This window comes from Palaemon carinicauda, chromosome 11 (assembly GCF_036898095.1).
Source record: "Palaemon carinicauda isolate YSFRI2023 chromosome 11, ASM3689809v2, whole genome shotgun sequence".
NCBI classification, from domain to species: domain Eukaryota; kingdom Metazoa; phylum Arthropoda; class Malacostraca; order Decapoda; family Palaemonidae; genus Palaemon; species Palaemon carinicauda.
In genome coordinates, this window is record NC_090735.1 from 85,021,935 (window position 1) to 85,036,934 (window position 15,000).

General features: G+C 35.0%; 1 protein-coding gene across 7 annotated transcripts in view; it reads left to right on the forward strand.

Moving 5' to 3' along the window:
* Nucleotides 1–15,000, forward strand: part of LOC137650081 (venom allergen 5.01-like) — a 613,638-nt gene that overhangs the window by 197,966 nt on the left and 400,672 nt on the right. The window lies entirely within an intron of this gene.

The window sequence follows — 15,000 nt, forward strand, 5'->3', positions numbered from 1 at the left end:
CCAAAGGAAAACACACTGATCACTTATATTGTAACTGCTGTATCGTGTGCTGGGTACACTAGCAGTAAACTACTATCTATTTCAAGGAACATAACACGCGCCTTTTTTAATATAGCTATTGAACTAGGCTTCTGATTAATGTGATATTGAAACCAGTAAAGTTTGAGACACCGACATAATTAAGAAAACATTGATTCAAGCATCTAAAATATTGTCTTACTTTATATCTAGAAATGCCATTTCAATTTTGTGAGCATGGTGAGAACGGAAATTAAGACTTGGCAACTAGGTGCAAATTGATGTGTGTCTCCCATAACGTATCCGTGATGTTTACATCTACCACGCCCCCTTTCTGTATGGTTATCATTATATCAGTACAAATATATATATATATATATATATATATATATATATATATATATATATATATATATATATATATATATATATATATATATATACAATTGATAGAGGTAAGGTGTTTTTATTTTTCGATACAGATATGCAGTCATTAGTGGGTTGAAGTTAGGGAATGATTGTTGAGGGTGCGCACAGAATATAATCATTATAAATATTTAATATAGCTGAGGATTGGATGGAGGTGGAAGGATATACTTTATTAGCAATAAGTGTATTGTATATAGATAGTTGTATAGCAGATAACATTTTATTGAATAAAGTTACAAGACTGAAGTAGTATAATTATGTATATATATATATATATATATATATATATATATATATATATATATGTTGGGCCTGAATGTAAAGAGAGTTCTATATGAGAAAGTGATTGTACCAACTGTTGTGGGGAATGAAAGTGACGGAGAGACAGAAATTGAATGTGTTTGAGATGAAGTGTCTAAGGAGTATGGCTGGTGTATCTCCAGTAGATAGGGTTAGGAATGAAGTGAGGGTGAGAACGGGTGTAAGAAATGAGTTAGCAGCTAGAGTGGATATGAATGTGTTGAGGTGGTTTGGCCATGTTGAGAGAATGGAAAATGGCTGTCTGCTAAAGAAGGTGATGAATGCAAGAGTTGATGGGAGAAGTACAAGAGGAAGGCTAAGGTTTGGGTGGATGAATAGAGTGAAGAAAGCTCTGGGTGATAGGAGGAGAGACGTGAGAGAGGCAAGAGAGCGTGCTAGAAATAGGAATGAATGGCAAGCGATTGTGACGCAGTTCCGGTAGGCCGTGCTGCTTCCTCCGGTTCCTTAGATGACCGCGGAGGTAGCTGCAGTAGGGGATTCAGCACTATGAAGCTTCATCTGTGGTGGATAACGGGGGAGGGTGGGCTGTGGCACCCTAGCAGTACCAGCTGAACTCGGTTGGGCCCCTTGTCAGGCTGGGAGGAACGTAGAGAGTAGAGGTCCCCTTTTTGTTTTTGTTTCATTGTTGATGTCGGCTAACCCTCAAAATTGGGGGAAGTGCCTTGGTATATGTATATGTATATATATATATATATATATATATATATATATATATATATATATATATAGAGAGAGAGAGAGAGAGAGAGAGAGAGAGAGAGAGAGAGAGAGAGAGAGAGAGAGAGAGAGAGAGAGAGAGAGAGAGAGAGAGTCTGATGATGCACAATATTCAACTATACATGTCTGTGATGATACGCCATTAAACCCGAGCTCATGATACCAACCTATTCAGGCCAATCTTCAGTTTATTGTTGTCTTGTTCCCTCTTGTAGTATGTTAAGAGTCCCAACACAGAAGTATTACGACAACCTTGTGAACAATGGTGAAGCCTTCTGGACATAATATAAAATGTCAATAGTAGGCAATAAGCAAGGTTTCAGCAGGACGCCTTGTCAATGCCCGTATATAACAGTCGTGTACCATCCCAAGCACGGTCACCTTTCTGACTGCCATCAGAGATTTTTTTTTTTTTTTTTTTGTCTTCTTTTTCGTAAGAATTGCCTATTAATTAAATAATAAACACAAGTGAGGTTAAATATGAGATTATTCAAACATAATAATTAATCAGTATCTAAATTCCATCAAAGAGCAGTACAATTCACTATAACTTATATATCATTTGATAACCATACAGACATGGGACTTTACGTCATGGTCGACATACATCATTCTGGGCCTAGTTGTCCGATCTTAATTTCTGTTCTCTCCATGCCCACAAAATTGAGATGACATTTCTCGATATACAGTAAAGCAAGACAATAAAGCGAAATAGATTGATTGATTGATATGAGATTTCCTGGCATCCTGACATCTAAGATCATTGACGCCGATATCGTTTATTGTAAATTGAAAATAAAAGAATATTCAATTAAAACCATAGAAGCAAAGATGTCATTTTAAAAGTTAAATATCTTTCAGAAGAAATGCTTCTGAAATAAAGCTAAAAATACCACTAGCATGGTGGAAAACATCATGTCCAAGAATCTTGGCAAGGATTAACCTGCCTCTTTACCTCGAGCCTCAAACAGATACCTATTTCTCTCACTACTATATGTGGGGCATTTGGTTAACAAATGCCTCACTGTCAATGGTACCAAACAGTCGTCATAATATGGTTGATGTTGTCCAGCCAGCAAAACTTGTGTGTCATCCAAGTGTGACCAATGCGAAGACCTCAAAGAGTAGTCTCCTACTTTCGGGGCATCCCGTTATACCTCCTAGGGGATATAACATTACTTATTTCTCTCATCTTATTTTCAAGTAATCTATCCCAATGCTGTTGCCAATTTTTGTAAATGGAATTCTTAATTGTAGGTAAAAAAAATCATTACTGGGAATGGGATAGCTTCTTGGTAGCAACTCAGCTGTAGCACTCTTTACCAGTGAATCTGCCTTCTCATTTCTAGACACACCTACGTGTGCCAGGACCCAGCAAAATCTAACTGTTATTCCTCTCATACCAATGATTAAAAGCCACTCGAATTTTTTTTAAACTGAAGGATAATTGGAATTAAATATTTCTAAAGCTTGTAGGACTCTTCTTGCATCACTAAATATGGTAAAATTGCCCTTGTCTTGCAACACTATCTTCTTAATAGCAGTTAGTATGCCATATAGCTCGGCAGTAAATATAGAGGATGCTAGAGGAAGTGCGCCTCTACAATTAAAAGCACTACTACAGTATATACACCAAATCCAATGCTAGCATCAGATCTGGAGCCATCAGTATATATAAAATTCGATTCCCTGTGTTCTTCAACATGTTCCATAAAGAGCAACCTGACTTCGTAGTCAGTAATGTTATTTTTTATACCAATAAAATGTTTACAAAAAGATATACATGTATCCGGTAATTTCCGTCGACGGGTTGATGATATCCTACATGGAAGCACTTTATTTGTACCTATATATAAACTGTCCACTAATGTTTCTACCCGAAACCATAAGGATGAGGAGATTTTAGGTGCAACTCAAAATATCTAGAAGGCATTACATGGTTTGCTAAAGAATTAGGATGTCTTTGCAACTTAAACCAATACCGAACAATAGAAGACTTCCGGTATAAGTCTAAAGGCTATTCTCCAGGATCAACAAGGAGGCTTGGGATTGGCGAAGTTCTAAAGGCTCCTGTGGACAATCTGATACGAGCATGGCGTATAGAATGTAAAATTTTTAATCGGCTTGTGGTGGCAGAGGAGTATATCTCACACTCATAAATAATTAAAAAAAAAAAGGGCCTTGTATCATTTTAAAAGAGTTTTATGGTCTGCCCCCATGATGTATAGGACAAAACTTTTAAAAGATTCAGAGCCTCAAGACATTTTACTTTTAAGGATTTCAAGTGAGGAGCCCGTGTAAGCTTACAATCAAAAGTCAACCCTAGAAATCTAGCTTCACTTACACATGGGATACTATGACCTTTGATGTACATATCCAGGTCTGGATGTACTTCCTGAATACGACAGAAATGGACAACAACAGTTTTACTTGTCGAAAACTTGAATGCAATCATATCAGCCCATTGAAATATTTTGTCAATTGAAAGTTATAATTTTCTCTCAACCATTGCCATTCTTTCTCTAGCTAATGATATAGAGAGATCATCTACAAGTAGTTTTGAGATAATATCTTTAGGAATGAATAAATATATCCCATTTATGGCTAGTGCAAATAGGGTTACACTCAGCACACTAACCTGTGGAACTCCCTCTTCCTGACATTTCCTTTCTGACAAAGTTTCACCTACTCTAACTTGAAAAAAATCCATGTGAAACAAATGATTGAATGAACGATGGTAGCTCTCTTCTCAGTCCTAGATTATGAATGGCTATAAGTATATCATATCTCCATCTAGTATCATATGCCTTTTCGAGGTCAAAAAAATACTGTTACTTGGTGCCGTTTGGAAGCAAAAGCTTCACAAATAGAGGACTCAAGTCATAGCAACACACCTGTCGTTGAATGCATTTTCCTAAATCCACACAGGTTAGGTGATAAAATGCCTTTCATCTCCAAGTACTACGCCAGTCTTGCATTGACCATCTTCTCCATGATCTTACTTAAGCAACATGTCAAAGCAATAGGTCGGTAGTTTGCTGCTAAGACAACCTTACCAGGTTTTAAAAATGCTAAAATAATGGCTAGTTCCGAAACACTTGGATAACTATGATCATGCCATATTCTATCAATAATGCTTAAAATAGATAACTTTGTATTAACAGGTAAATGTTTAATCATTGCCTATGGAATTCCATCGGGCCCAGGGTCTGTATCATTCTAAGTAGCAAGTGCAGAATCAAAATCCCTTTCAGTAAAAAGAGAATTGTATGTCTCTTCCCTTCCTGTTGCAAAATTTGATTTTCTTTTCTTCATTGTTCCTATACTGATGACCAGGAGCTGTTTCACACTTGCATGATACATTTGAGAAATGATCAGCCAGGGAATTACTAAACTCACTAGCTTCAGTCACATACTGACCATTGCCTTCAACACTGGTGGTGGGTTGGGGGTGAATTTGCCTGCTATCTTTTTTCCTTTCCTCCATATAGAAGATGGTGGTGTTCTACTGTTAATGGAGGAAACAAAAGCTACCCAAGATTGGCGCCTAGCTTTTTTCATGTCCCGACGGAACTGTGCTCTACATTTCTTGTATATAATTAAATTCTTTTCAGTACGGCGTCTGTTCAATCGAGATAAGGACCTTCTTGTGGCTCTGTGCAGGACAGTTAGTTCTGAAGATTACTGGTCGTCGTTTGAATAGCCATGTTGTTTGGGAAATTGAATTGACTCCTGCTGTATGAAGAGTTCCATCTAATAAGTCTATGGCATCATCAATACTTTCAAACTGTTCTGCATTCCCCTCGATTCCACTTAACTCATGAAATTTAACCCAGTCCGCCTTGCCAAGATTCCATCGTGGTAATCTTTGTAAAGGGGGTACATTATTGGTGTTTATAATGATTGGCGCATGATCACTAGTATGCCAATCATCTAATGTCCTCGAATCAAAATCAAGGAGGCAGTTAGAGCTTGCAATTGAAAGTATGTGGGCTCTGTTGTATTAAGGAGTCTAACATCCTCATTTTCTACAATTGATGAAATAATACTGCCCATGATGTTTGCTATCACATCGCCCCATAAAGGATGTCTACCATTCAAATCTCCAAGTAAGGATGAGGCTATATATTCGCGAGGACAAGGAGTATTATGATCAAGTTTGTTCTCTTGTAGACATATAATTATGGGGGAGTGCTCATAAATGAGGAGCTTAAGTTATTCATATTTGGCCCTTAATTCCTGACTATTCCATTGCAAAATGAAGGAAAAACTATGGTTTATTTTTGGAAGACCCTTTGGACGAAGTCTTCACATTGGTAATTTTAATCTAACGCTATTTCTAGGTGGCTTTATTAAAGAGGGTTTTGTTAGATTGGGTTTTGTGTTTCTGATTTTCTTTTTGTCCTTTTGATCTAATTGTTGAGGGGATGGTGGACCTTAACTTGAATTTCTGATTTATTTAAATTGTCTTCTGGTTGATCAGAAACATCATATTTATTCGACGGATGGAGGTCTCTCTCTCCTTCGATTAATAGATGGTGAGGTACCAGGATTTTGCACCTTCCCCACTACAGGTGCACCTGGTAACTTGGTTTCAAGTGGAATCGCCATTAAATCAGTCAAGGACATGCCTGGGAGAGGTTAGTACCATCTTTTGTAATGGGGAATAAAGGTTGGATAGTGGTGGGCAATGTCTTATTGTTAATACACAATGATAAATCTTTAGAAGGAGATATTACTGTCTTATTATGCAGCGCTTTATCATTAAATGATGAAGTAATAGGTGGGTTAGATGACTCCTGAGGAACTTTTTCTCCTGATTTTAATGTCTTTGCATAGGTAGTCGATTTATTTAATAATCTCGGGGCATACCTTACTCTTACATGTTCAATAATGATGCTCGTATCCCTTTTTCTTCATTAGGTTGGTATCTCAAACTCTGCTGGTTTCGGTATCACATTAATCAGAAGCTTAGTTCATTAGTTATATTAAAAAGGAGGGTGTTATGGGCCTTGAAATAGACAGTAGTTATTAAATAAATTCAGAGTTTGGTAAAAAACAAAGATCAAGGTTTTTATGCTTTTTGGAAGTCTTGTTAATTCTTGTGGATGCTGTTAACAACAACACTGCTATTGTTTACGTACTGAAAGGGAGACCCGCCCACGTCCAGAGTCTCTGGGAGTAACGTCGCAACTGAAATCTCAAAATGGCAAATTCAATTTTGTTTTCCTTTTACATTAAATAAATTATGCAATATACATTTGCAAGCTCTCTCTCTCTCTCTCTCTCTCTCTCTCTCTCTCTCTCTCTCTCTCTCTCTCTCTCTCTCTCTCTCTCTTAGATAATTTATGAAAGAATTAGTTATTTTCATTACTGGTAAAATGTGATTAATATGAAAAGCATAATAGTTAGATTAAATGACTGTACATATTAATCATAACAAAGAAATTTACTAATAATGAAACCAATAAGGATAATACGAAAATGTTAGTTGGAAGGAATGGATTGATTAGCTCAGTGGTTCCAAAAATTGGGGAATCCGCCACCTCCCCTTTCCACTCCCGGGGATTGATATTTATTTCAGGCGCTAATAAAACTTTTCAGTCTATCATTTTTGTAAAACTGTAACTCACTGTGACACCATCACTCTGTAAATATATGATTGCACAGTAATAATCAATTGTTCATTTGTGATTTCTAAGTTTAATCTTTTTCTTTTATCATATAAATGTTTAGACTTTTTTGTCTCTACCCTTTGATAATGTTGATCATTGTAAAAAAAAAAAATCAAATTTTTATTATGAACAATTCATCTAATACCTATTATTATTATTATTATTATTATTATTATTATTATTATTATTATTATTATTATTATTATTATTATTATTATAACAAGACGCACTTTTTTATGTCCTTTATTCACATATCGGTCACTGATTCTTCTTTATTTTATCAAGAAGTATCGAAGCATTTTACACCTGACGTTTATCTCTAATGTTCCGAGTAAAATTTATCGGCTGTGTGGGGGAGTTTGTTTACAGTAGAGATACTAGACTAAAATTGCACTCTCTCTCTCTCTCTCTCTCTCTCTCTCTCTCTCTCTCTCTCTCTCTCTCTCTCTCTACGCAAAAAAGTGTTGTTTAATTCTTCCTCAATGTGCAGTAGGAATTGTTATTGACGTTTGAGTAGGCTTCGCTGGAGTGTCGATAAAAAGAACGTTGGCCATTTTGTAAAGAAATCAATGAAATTGATAATACAAATGTCTTTATTGTTATAAATAACGTCTTCCTTGAGTAGATGGAAAACAATTGTGATATATAAAAGGATATAAACATCCTTCGACGAAATATCTTTTAAAAAAGTTTATATATAAAAAAGTACATTTGAAGAATTGGTACCCCTCTCGCTGAAAGTGATGTCCTAAGGACATCTTCGTTAAATCAGAATAGCATTGAAACCGTCGAGAGTAACTGCGTAAAATACTGACCAAGAAACAGTTAAAAGATTTTCGTGTAGTATTCGTGAATTAAGGCAGCGTCAATCATTTGTTCGTAACATAACTTTCAAGGAAGAAATTTATTTTTAACGTCCGGATTGTAACTGCGAGTCAAGGATATTCAGGAGATAAGGACATTCATGACATAATGAAATAAGTTGAACAATGCTTCGTGATAGTCTGAACCATAATTATCTTGGCCACATCTGACATTTCGAAGGCTAAAGATAAAAGAAACAAACAACTGAATGAAGAAATCGTGTTATCATGCTGGGTGATATGCATGTCTTTAGGGAGAAATATAAATATGTACATATATATATATATATATATATATATATATATATATATATATATATATATATATATATATATATATGTACTATATATATATATATATATATATATATATATATATATGTGTGTGTGTGTGTGTGTGTGTGTGTGTGTGTGTGTACAAAGTAACTGATACAAAACAGGACTTTTACAAAGTAAATCCTACAAAACAGTGACTTTCATAAAGTAAGTGCTACAAAACAAGAACTTTTAAAAAGTTAGTTCCACAAAAAAGAAAAAAAAAAGATGTTTACAAAGTGAGTCCTACAAAACAGGGAGTTTTACAAGGTTAGTCCTACCCAAAAGGGCGTTTAAAAAGTAAATCCTACAAAACAGGGACTTCTACGAAGTTCGACATAACGGACTTTTACCAAATAAATCCAACAATAAGGACTTTTACAAGGTAAATCTGATGAGACATGGCCTTTTACAAAGTAAGTGATACAAAACAGGACTTTTAAAATGTAAGTCCTACAAACAGTGATTTTTCTAAATTAAGTACAATAAAACAGTTATGGTTACAAAGTAAGTCAAATAAAGCAGTGACATTTACAAAGTCCTACAAAACAAGAATTTTGCAAAGTAAGTCCTACAAAACAGTGGATTTTCAAAGTAAGTACAACAACGCAGTGGCGTTTACGAAGGAAGTTTAATTAAACAGTGACGTTTACAAAGTAAGTTATACAAACAGGGCGTTTACTAAGTAAATAATATAAAAAGGGCCATTACAAGTTCAGTCCTACAGAATTGAGGCTTTCACAAAGTAAGTACTACAAAACGAAGTCCTACTAAACCTATAAAAAAGAGAATTTACAAAGTGAGGACTACAAAACAGGGACTTTTACGAAGTAAGTCATAGAAAATGGACTTTTACAAAGTTAGTCCTACCAAAGTAACTTTTACAAAGTAAGTCCTACAAAACAGGGTTTGTTACAATGCAAGTCCTACAAAACGGAATTTTACAAAGTAAGTCAAACAAAACTGACTTTTACAGAGGAAGTCCTACAAAACAGACTTTTACGTAGTAAGTCCTGCAAAACAGGGACTTTTACAAAGTAAATCCTACAAAACAGGGGCTTTTACAAAGTAAGTCATATAAAAAGAGACTTTTTCAAAGTAAGTGCTACGAGACAGGGACTTTTACAAAGTAAATCCTACAAAAGGCACTTTTACAAAATAATTCCTACAAAATGGACTTTTACCAATTTACTAAACAGACTTTTACAAAATAAACTCTACAAAACAGATTTTTACAAAGTAAGTCATACAAATCGGACTTTTACCAATAAGTCCTAGAAAACGGATATTACAAAGTAAGTCCTACAGAATAGGGACATTTACAAAGTACACTCCACAAAACGAATTTTTTCAAAGTACGGTCTACAAAAAGGACTTTCACAAAGTAAAGCCTAGAAACCAGACATTTACAAAATAAATCCTAAAAACAGGAACTTTTGCAAAATACGTTCTACAAAACGGACTTTCACATAGTAAGTCCCACAAAACCGGAAAGTTTACAAAGTAAGTCCTACAAAACCGAGACTTTTACAAAGTAAGTCCTACAAAACAGGGACTTTTACAAAGTAAGTCCCACAAAAAAAGTACTTTTCAAATGATGTTCCACAAAACGGAATTTTACAAAGTAAGGCTTACAATCCTGATATTTACAAAGTAAGTCTGGCAAAACAAGGACTTTTGAAAAAAATATGTTCTATGAAATGGACTTCCACATCATAAGTCCTACAAAACAAGAACGTTCACAAAGTAACTCTTGCAAAACAGGTATTTTTACAAAATAAGTTTTGAAAAACAGAGACCTTTACAAAGTAAGTCCTACAAGACAAGGACTTTTACAAAGTAAGTACTACAAAACAGGGACTTTTACAAAGTACGTTTAAAGTACGTTCTACTAAACGTACTCTTACAAAGAAGTCCTACAAAACAGAGACTTTAACATATTAGGTCCTACAAAACAGGGACGTTTACAAAGTCAGTCCTACTAAACACTGGCTTTTACAAAGTAAGGAATAAAACAGGGATTTTTACAAAGTCCTGTGAAATAAAATTTTGCAAAGTAATTCTCACAAAACAGGGAAGTTTACAAAGTAAGTCCTATTAAAACCTGGCTTTTACAAAGGAAGGCCTAAAAACCGGGACTTTTATAAAGTACACCCCACAAATCATGGACTTTCACAAAATAAGTCGTAAAAACATGGATGTTTACGAAGTGGTATATAACAGAATTTTACAAAGTAAGTCCTAAAAACAGGGACTTTTACTAACTACGTCCTACTAAACAGGAACTTTTTCAAAGTACAATCTACAAATGAGACTTTTACAAAGTAAAGTCTTCAAACTGAACGTTTACAAAGTAAGTTCTACTAAACGGGGACTTTTACAAAATACATTCTACAAAACGGACTTGTACACAATAAGTCGTACATAACAGGAACGCTTCTACAATACGGACTATTACAAGTAGAGCCTACAAACAGGACGTTTACAAAGTAATTCCTACAAAACAGGGATTTTTATAAAATATATTCTACAAAACGGACTTTTACACATTAAGTTCTACATAACAGGGACGTTTATAACATAACTCCTACAAAACAGAGTTTTCTACAAACTAAGTGCTATTAAACAGTGGCTTTCACAAAGTACGTTCTACAAAACGGAATCTTACAAAATAAGTCCCACAAAACAGAGACTTTAACATATTAAGTCCTACAAAACAGGACGTTTACAAAGTGAGTCTTACAAAATATTGACATGTGCAAAATAAGTCTTGAAGACAGGGATGTTTACAAAGTCCTACAAAACAGAGACTTTTACATAGTAACTCCTACAAAACAGAAACGTTTACAAGTTAAGTCTTACAAATCCGATTTTTTACAAAGTAAGTCATACAAGAAAAGGACTTTTCTAAAGTAAGTCCTATAAAACAGGGACTTCTACAAAGTTCTTTCTACAAAACAGACTATTACAAAGTAAGTCCGATAAAATAGAGATTTTACAAAGTAAGTCCTACATATCAGGGACATTTACTAAGTAAGTCCTACTAAACACTAACTTATATAAATTAATTCCTAAAAAGAGGGATGTTTACAAAGTCTTTGAAAACAGAATTTTACAAAGTAAGTCCTTCGAAACAATGACTTTTACAGAGTAATTCCTAAAATTAGGGATGTTTACAAAGTTACTCCAACAAAACAGAGACTTTTACATAGTAAGTCCTACAAAACAGGAACGTTTACAATGTAAGTCCTACAAAACACTGACTTTTACAAAGAAAATCCTAAATACTGATATGTTTGGAAAGTCCTACAAAACAGCATTTTGCAACAAATTAAGTCCTACAAAACAGCATTTTACAAAGTAAGTCCTAAAAATAAGGACTTTTATAAACTATGTCCTACAAAACAGACTTTCACATAGTAAGTCCCACAAAAAAGACTTTTACACAGTAAGTCCTACGAAACTCTGTCTTCTACAAAGTAAGTCCTAAATACTGGAATGTTTACAAAGTCCTACAAAACACTGACTTTTGCAAAGTAAGTCCTAAAACAGGGATGTTTACAAAATCCTACAAAACACTGACTTTTGCAAAGTAAGTCCTAAAAACAGGGATGTTTACAAAGTCCTACAAAAAACTGACCTTTACAAAGTAAGTCCTGAAAACTGGGATGTTTACAATTTCCTACAATACACTGACATTTACAAAGTAAGTCCTAAAAAATGGGATATTTACAAAGCCCTACAAAACTGAATTTCACAAAGTACGTCCTATGAAACACTGACTTTTACAAAGTAAGTCCTATAAACAGGGATGTATACGAAGTCATACTAAACAGTATTTTACAAAAAAGTTAAGTCCTACAAAACAGGGACATTTACAGTAAGTCCCAAAAACAGGGACTTTTACATACTACGTTCTAGAAAACGGACTTTTACACAGTGAGTCCTACAAAACACTGACTTTTACAAATTAAGTCCCAAAAATTGGATTTTTGCAGACTTACAATACAGAATTTTACAAATTAAATCCTACGAAACACAGACTTTTACAAAGTAAATCCTCAAAACAGGGATGTTTACAAAGTCCTACAAAACAGAGTTTTACAACATAGCAAGTCCTACAAAACAGTGACGTTTACAAAGTAAGTCCTATACACAGGGACTTTTACAAACTAAGTTCTACAAAGAGGACTTTTACATCGTAAGTCCTACAAAACAGGGTCGTTTACACAGTAAGTCCTACAAAACACTAACTTTTATAAAATAAGTCCTAAAAACCGGGATGTTTGCAAAGCAAGTCTTACAAAACAGGCACTTTTACATAGTAAGTCCTAAAAACAGGGATGTTTACAAAGTCTATAAAACAGAATTTACTAGGTAAGGCCTATAAAACAGGGACCTTTACAAAGTTAGTCCTAAAAACCGGGATGTTTACAAAGTCCTGCAAAATAGACTACAAATTAAGTCCTACAAAATAGAAACTTTTACAATGTAAGTCCTAAAAAACAAGTAGGCTACTTTTACAAAGTAAGTCCTACAAAACACCGACTTTTACAAAGTAAGTCCTACAAAACACCGACTTTTACAAAGCAAGTCCTAAAACAGATATATTTACATTTTCCTACAAAGCAGACTTTTATAAAGTAAATCCTACAAAACAGGGACTTTTACAAAGTAATTCCTACAAAACAGGACCTTTTACAAAGTAAGTCCTATAAACAAGGGACTTTTACAAAGTAATCCCTACAAAACTGGATCTTTTACGAGGCCAGAAGTGGAGGTTCGTCTGTAATGACTTTGAGAATATGTTCTTTCGGAGAGGAATTGAGTTGGTGGTAAGTAGTTCTTCAGCATTGGAGAAGGAAAGAAGACTTAAAACTATTATACGTTCATTGAGGTTCAAGAATAAAGCAAAGACTAATCCGAAAATACTCTAGTAAGGAATTCACTGGTTTGCATTGCATAATAAACTCAATTACATTATGTCAGTCAGTTGGCAGCAGCTGTTCTTTGCTCCCCATCGAAGGGGCTGGGGTTATGAATGATCTTTGCCCAGAGGCGGTTTTACCAAGGCTTCCGTGCGCCTACGGGAAACGCCTCTCATACTCACTTGCCCGTACCGAAGATAACGGCTTATAATTTACATAATGCAAATTTTATTTCTAAATAAATGGTTTCAATTAAAGGTATTTCAGCCCGGGTAAAGGGTACCTGAAGGCAATATCTCAGCGTTAATGTTTTGTTGGTGGGTCCAGTTGGAGAGGTAAAGAATGGACACAGATCACTTGAGAATGATGGATGGAATTACCGATGGAGCCTCTAAACATTCGGGTTTTATACCTCCGAGCAGGATTTTGTGTGAGTTTGTTTGTAGTTTCATGTTTGAAATCTCTTGCTTAAGCCTTTCGAGTTGCTAAATAATTTTGGACGAACACTTGTAACCTCTTCTACTAATCAGTAGCGAAAGACCAACTTTAAATGTGAATGTTCAAATACAAAATGAATAATCAAAGACCCTCATCGGCATTTTGGTCTCAGCAATTAATAGGTTTTTTGTTTGAAATTTTATCAACAAATCCATATTTTACTCTGAATCATCTCCATTATGATAAGCCCAATATTCAACAAATGTTTTATGCCGCAATAATGCAATCAAAAAGTTGTGTTTTGCCTTGAAAGATTAGAAAGGCTAGTATGGACCATGTTAACCTCTGGAATAAGATAAGCGAGGTTAAATATCGCAATTCAGACGGGTTCCAGAGCGACCATCAATTTACCCGGCAGGCCTCATTAAGGGGAGGACCAACCTATGTTTGCTGCCATATGGAAGGAGAGTAAAAACTTGGCTGGCCGGCAAGACCTCTTCCCCGTCCCCCTCCATCGCATTTTCCCTCTTTCTCCTATTCTTCTTGTTTTCTTCCCTCTCATCAGACATCTTGATCCTCGCCAATATTACAGTTTTTCGCTTTACGTAGAAAACTCCACAGCTGCCATAGAGCTGCGATTGTTTTGTCCAATCTTTCCACCACGTGAAACTCCACCAGTAACAATCCAGCACCATTGGGGACCACCCAGAAATACTGTAGACTCTTTACAAAAAAGAATAACATATAATTTTCAAAAATAATGATAGAGCTTGTTCGGGTGACTTGGACTGACCTTTGTAGGGCAATGAAGCTCGTGATTTCTTTTTTGCGTGATTGAATGTGTTGTATGTGTGTTTGAATGTGCGCACACATATGATGTGCACATTCACGTGTTTTCTTACTTGTTTGAATATGTTGTATGTTTGTTTGAGTATGCAGGCACATATTATGCGCACATAAACACGTTTTACATAAACTCAGTAATGATACTCTTATACGTTTGCAAGATTCGTGGAACTAAACCGTATGATATAAATGCATTGATTCAACTGACGTGCTTGAAAATCTTCGGTATAATTGAATACATAAGCCCTGATCCTGTTCACGTATTCATATCCCTATGAACATTTTTGGAAGAAATATAGGGAAGAATATTGCATTTATATTATTTCCAATCTATCTATTATTTAAACTTTTCGAGAAATTATCAGTAACTATTACTGAGAAAACTGTTCAAATATTATACTTTTAATACACGAGTATTTGTCTACTGCTGTGGGCTATTTTAACACGTCT